This window comes from Pelophylax lessonae (assembly GCF_965119305.1).
Source record: "Pelophylax lessonae genome assembly, chromosome: 1".
Taxonomy (NCBI): domain Eukaryota; kingdom Metazoa; phylum Chordata; class Amphibia; order Anura; family Ranidae; genus Pelophylax; species Pelophylax lessonae.
The window spans coordinates 338,673,428-338,680,151 of NC_138768.1; positions in this window are offsets into that span (position 1 = coordinate 338,673,428).

Sequence of the window (6,724 nt, forward strand, 5' to 3'; positions counted from 1 at the left end):
CTTCTACAAGCCCGTCTGTCCTGGGGCAAATTTTGAGTATGTAAGGCGAAAAATAAACAGCATTCGCACTGCCTACAGGCGGGAGGTCAAAAAAATTGAAAAGTCCACCCGGTCTGGAGCAGGTGCACTGAAGATACATGTACCACGGCTGTGGTACTATGATAACCTGCGATTCCTGTCTGACACCTTGGAATCCAGGCCATCCATATCAACACTGCCTTCTACTTCGGCAGAGGGCTCAGTGTCGGTTGATCCAAGCCAGGATGAGGATTTCCTGGAGGAGAGTTTTACTCAGGTATGGCATTTCACAATATATTGTCTGCTAAAATTTAATCATGTAACAAAATTATAAGCTAAACCATAATTGACCCTTTATGTAAACGGGCATAGCAAGGGGTTGGCATGACAGGCAACCGCCAGGGGCGCAGGCCAAGGGGGGTGGGTCACAAAAACATTGGCAATGGTTTATTGTTTTTTTGAACAATCCACTCAGCGTGCACACCCCAGAACCCCCAGTTTGCAGGCGGATTCATGCAGGTGTAAAACATTGAGAGCTGCTTCATGCAGGTGTAAAACATTGAGAGCAGCTTCATGCAGGTGTAAAACATTGAGAGCAGCTGAGCCAAAAGACCAGGAGACTGAGACTGCCTCTCACTGCATCCCCAGCACACCTCCGGTCTTACAAACAGTGCTGCATCCCCAGCACACCTCCGGTCCTAACAAACACTGCTGTAGCCTCAGCATTCCTCTGGCTCAACCTTTTTTAATACAAAACTAACAGCTCCTGCAAATGATACATCCATCCTTGCTTCCATGTCTCTGGTCTCTCACTCTGGGTCAGCAAGGCAGGTGGCTCCCTTATTCCTGTTTACCTGCACCGCTTCACCCTCAATGCCCTACATCAAAGCCCTCTGCAAGTTCAGGCCCCTCTCTCTCTCTCCAACCCCCCTCCTCTCTCTCTCACACCCCCTCTTTCTCTCCCTCTCTCTAGCTCTCAACCCTCTCTTTCTTGTTTTTCACACCTGAGACAATGATTGCCCACTAGAGAGCTCTACACTGGGCAAACAAGGGGCAAATGAGAAACTTTTGATGCCCTTTAATTTTTTTTGGGGGGGTGGGTTACATTTTTACATTGATCTTGGGGGGGGGGGGTTGTTGCCAAATACAGCTCCTCAACAAGGGCACTGGAGACCCTAGATACGCCACTGTATGTAAAGTCTGCTATTTGTTCACAATAATATAACAAACATGCATTTTTATATACACTATAACATTCTAATCAATTGTTCATTTCATCAACAGGGAAGTGTCACTGAGGAGGAGCCAGGTTGCAGCCAGGAGCCTGGGGAGCCTGCGGAGCCTGAGGAGCCTGAGGAGCCTGTGGAACTATTTCCACCACCACCTCCTCCTGCCAAACGGAGGCAAAAGAGGAAACACATCGACGACATCACCGATGAATTTATACAGGAGGCCACCATAGCTCTACGTAGGAAACCGGAGGCCAATGAGTCCTTCGGCAACATGACTGCCAAAATTTTAGATAAGGTGGACCTCAGGCAGTGTCAGTATGCCAGAAAAATTATTCTGGATGTGCTGCAAAACGCTGAAAACGGCATCCTTAATGAGCACAGCCATGCATGCCAGGAGCACCCGTGCCCTCCACCTCCACCTCCACCTCCACAACACCCACCACCTCACCAAATGCCACATGGCCAGTGGCAATATGGCCAGCAGGATCCAAACCTGCCCTCATGGCAACCTGATTTCAGTTACCAGCAACTTTAATTTTTGTAACCCCCTATTATTTATTTTACCCCTGTTTGCCAGTTTCTATTTTAATTTTGTCCAAATGGACCTTTTTTATGTTTAGTTTTTTATACGGAGAGTATTGATGTTTTCATGTTTTCTTTTCTGAGATACAAAAAATAAAGAAAATTGAAAGTAAAAAATGGCCTATCTGAATTTGTTAACATGTTTAATATTGTGCATAACCTGAAAAATATGTTTTAGACATTAATTCAGACAAGAATAAAGGGTCATATCAATAGTTAGATCTTTGCTGTTAAAAAAATAATAATGGTGAAGAGTTCAAATTATTTAATTATAAAATTTGATAGAACAGATAGAATAGACAAACATTATCTTCATCATAACAGAACACATGCCTTTTTATTAGAAAAGTATGGCATTATGAGCAGCATCTTCCTTCTTCTCACATTTATCAAGATGAGCATGTGCTCCGCATTTCACCTATTTCTTGGACTGCCGCGAGCCGAAAGTTCTTTCTGAATAAAATGTTGAGTTTACTAGAGAAAATTCTTCCGGGAACTCATTTGGTTTGATCATGCGTGTTGGGATTTGTAGCTGTGTGTCGGCAGAATTCTGTACTGACTGGCGAACAATCGTCCGTTCTGGTGTCGGCATACAAAAATTTTCATGTTTGCAAGAAAGACTCTTGTCCGCAGAATGTGCGCAGACAGCTGTCGGAGGCACCATACTAACAAGCGTACAATCGGCAGATCTTTCGTCCGCCGACGTTTGTATGACGACGATCGGTACGTGTGTACGGGACTTAACACTTCTGGAAATGTCCATTTCTCAAAAGACTTCTGAAGATGATTTATCCTTAATGGAGTACTTGTAGGAAAAAAGGTAAGTATATAATAGCTATTTGGCAGGTAAAGTACTTATACAGTATTTCAGTTTACCAACAGTCACTTTTAAGTGTATCCAAAGCTAAAACACTTTTTTCTTTCTTTTGAATAGTTTTTTAATAAAGCACAAAAATTGATTTTATTGCAGCTTACCAGTCCTTAGATGTGGTGGCTGCATTAGTTTTCTTCTTTAACATTTTTTTTCCCTGTATTTTAACCTGGTAATCTTGCCATTAACACACTATTCGAGGGTAACAACAATACTGAGCAGCATTGTCACCCTAGGACTACATAAAGTTATTTAGAACTACATAACACCTCCCTTTCTGCATAAAGAGAAGGTGTTTTGTGGTCCAAGGACATAGCAGGAAGCAATGATAACCAGAAAAAGATAGAGCACAGGAAGTTATCAGCTCACAAGAATTCTGGCTGAATGAACATATACTTTAAAACTGAACTCTGGGTATGATCTTTACTGCATAGTTACAGGTGGTAACTATGCAGTCATGGTCTAGCTTGGTCTAGCTTGGCTTGCTAAGGAATGCACACTGACCACAGAAGGCCACTCGCTCACCGCTGCCACCATTCACACAACGCCTTTTGTTTTTCTAATTTTTAGCGGTGTTCCTTGATTGGACAAGGAGGAGACCATGACATCACTGCCCCTCCTCTCTTCATTGTCCAATCATCATAGCTACTTGTTAACATATCGTATAAACATCTTTAAAGGGGTGAGCAACTAGTTGAATACATTGATAAGCATCAAAGGTATGAGCAAGGGGGTTTGTTTGGGACTTTAAATGAGGCGCCTAAAAACAGGTGCCTCCATCCCTAAATCTAGAAATACAGAGGACTTTGAATGAGGCACGTGATAACCGCTGGATGAGTTTGTAAACATAATGGCATATTTATTTAGCATGTACACATATCAAAACATATAGAAATTTGTACATACATAAGTAAAAAACTATTTCATCTATATACATACTAATAACACAATTCATCTATATACATGGATACCATTATGACATTTTGCAGTATGAAAAATTGTGAGACAATATTGCTCCATGTAGTAGAATCATTAGAATAAGCAGGAGTTTGCAAAGAAGGGTCTAAGAATAAAAATTGCACAGTATCTTGAAAACATATATGCATTTAAATTGTTACCCCAGGAGGATGAGAGTCTCCATGCTAGAATCATTGCTAGTGTCCAAAGTGTCTATAAATTTAATAAAATGTATATATTAATGTATAGTGAAAGGTGCTACTGCCATAAGCGAGTGTAGCAGGATCCTTGGTGACTATAAAAAAGTAGGACAAGTGTAAAAAAGTAGGACAAGAAAGGCATATTGAAGTAGACCATGACCCAAGTGTAGGGAAAGAAACAGGGCAGAAAATGTTGCATGAAACCCACTATGCTAATCCCCCAAAAATAGGACAAAGAGTGAGCAGCCTAAAGAAAAACATGTGACTGAGAGGACTCTGTGGATAAACGAGCTTCCAGATGGTTACCTTGTGTTTCCACATAAGGGCATGTAGGACAGAGACAAGGCGTTTTATAAGGTAAAGACAGGAAGTTCCAGGAGAAAGAAGAACAAGGTGGAGAGGAGACATTGCTGGATTACACAGATGGGATTGCGGGGATAGCTGGACTATAAGAAAACAGGGGGTCAGCTATCCATTGCCAAAGGAGATTACATACAGCTTATGGTGCTGTGAATGCTGAATACCCCCTTGGTGGGGAGAGTCTTCCGGTGAGTGCAGCACATATAGGGGAGCACGAGTGAAGAGACCGGCATGAATATTTTTTAAAAAGCACATTTCTTGATTTCTGTACATATCATATTTGAGGACTGTTGTTATACAGGGTGCGAACACTTGTCACTTTCTTTTACACTGAGCCACTATTAACGTTCTATCAGGAGTATTCCATTGTACACGTCACTTTGTCACTGAATCACTCAATTGATTTATTGGGTTTTGATGATCTGTCTCAAACTATTATTTATGTACAGCACTTAGGTAGAATAGGTTTGGGTGTATATATACACTAAGTATTCTATTTGGATCCAGCACAAGCAGCGCCATATCCACCAATGTTCTCTAACACACATAAGGGCATGGTCCAGATGTGGGGTGCAATAAACCCAGAATGAGCGGCTAGCAGGATTGTCTGATCTAAATGCATATAGTGCCCCCATTTGGATCAGCCAATCCTGCTAGCCACTCTAGCACTATTGCTGTGCACTAGCAACAATTCTAACATGGAGGCTCTCCTCCTGGGGTAAAAATATGTGTACCCAGTTTTCCCATGGGTTTCTATCACCACAGCTCCCTGGATGGGCACTCTTGACAGCCCTCAACTTGCAGTACCGCATGTTTAGACTCTGGGCCTATATGTAAGTAATATAGGGGTGGATTTTTTTTGTTCTCCTTCCGCTTTTTTTTTCACTTCCCTGTTAGTTGGATTATACATTAGACTTAGAATTTTTTTTTTTATATATTTTTTCCGCAGATACCTTTTTTTGCATCTGCTCCTGAGGAAGTGGAATGAATCCACGAAACGAATTGAGCTCATTTAGAAGCATATATGTTTTCAAGATACGGTGCAATTTTTAATCTTAGACCCTTCTTTGCAAACGCCTGCTTGTTCTAATAATCCCACTATATGGAGCAATATTGGCTCACAATATTTCATATAGCAAAATGTCATGATGGTTTTCATATATATAGATGAATTGTAATGTGTTATTGGTATGTATATAGATGAAATAGTTTATTATTTATTCATGCGCAAATTGTTATATGCTTTGGCATGTGTACATGCTAAATAAATATGCCATTATGTTTACAAATTATTCCAGCGGTCATCACGTGCCCCATTCAAAGTCCCAAAACCCTCCTCTGTATTTCAAGCCAAAAAGGTTGTTAGTTTATTGCTGATATTCTCTTATATGTTACATGTTCTGTAGGTTAGTATCCCAAGCCTTTGATGAGTATGGGTAAAAAAAGAGTTTTACAGGGGTATAGAGAGGTAGAAAAATAAGAGCAAAGCAAAAGAAAGGGAAAGGGTAAGAAAAAAACTATTTTTATTTTTGAATGGAATAGGGAACCCAACCAACTCCTATTATTTTTATTTCTGTAGGAAAAAATAATGAAAATCTAAAATTTTGGGTTGTCCAGAACAGTAATAGAGGTGAAGTCTTCAAATTGGGACACTTGTTCTAGGCACAGCTGTCTGTCATTAGAGACATTTCCTCTCAATTCTTGTTGTGTCTCCAAGACAAGACAATGTGACACAAATGACAAACAAAATCTGATAGGGTTTTCCCATTTGGTAATTTTTTTAACCAATTCCCACTTCTTCCAAAACTAAAGGATATGTTTTGGTTTTAGATTTATTTTAATTCTTTGTATGCTTAGTGAGCACTTTGACTGGAACGGCAGGAGTGCAGCGCTGCCTTTGTGGTCTAATCAAGGTTTAATATTAATTGTGTTTTGCATATTTCTCCAGTGAGCCTTAAAAATTCTGACATGATCCTAATGTGTATTTTGCTTTTTCCTGGTAGGGAAATTAGAATAAAAGTAGAAGCACGACAGGAGATTAAGCAATTTAAAGGTATTTACAAAAACAGTGCACCAAAGACACTCTATTTTGTTTATTGATAACACACTTTTACATATTGGTTTCTAAATCATTTAAATCTAAAACAATATTACATTTTACAAATCATATAAAGTAGTTCAATAATAAAAACAATGAAGTGCAATCATTTCCAGATTAATGCAATCCAGTAGTAATTTCATACCTGCCTACACAAATTGGGAAAATATAGGTAATATATAGAACTATACACCTATACCTGAAATTTATTACAATGTCCCTCATGTATCAAATCATTTGAAATAGGAATGGTCTTTACTGTTCCACAGCACCAAATTAGTTTCAAGCTTTAATTCTCTTACTGCCATATTAATGCAAAGATTTTAAACTGTCTGCTATGAGCAACACACAGAGTTTGTATTTCAGATATGGGATTTTAGTATTGTTTCTCAATTCGAAAAAAAAA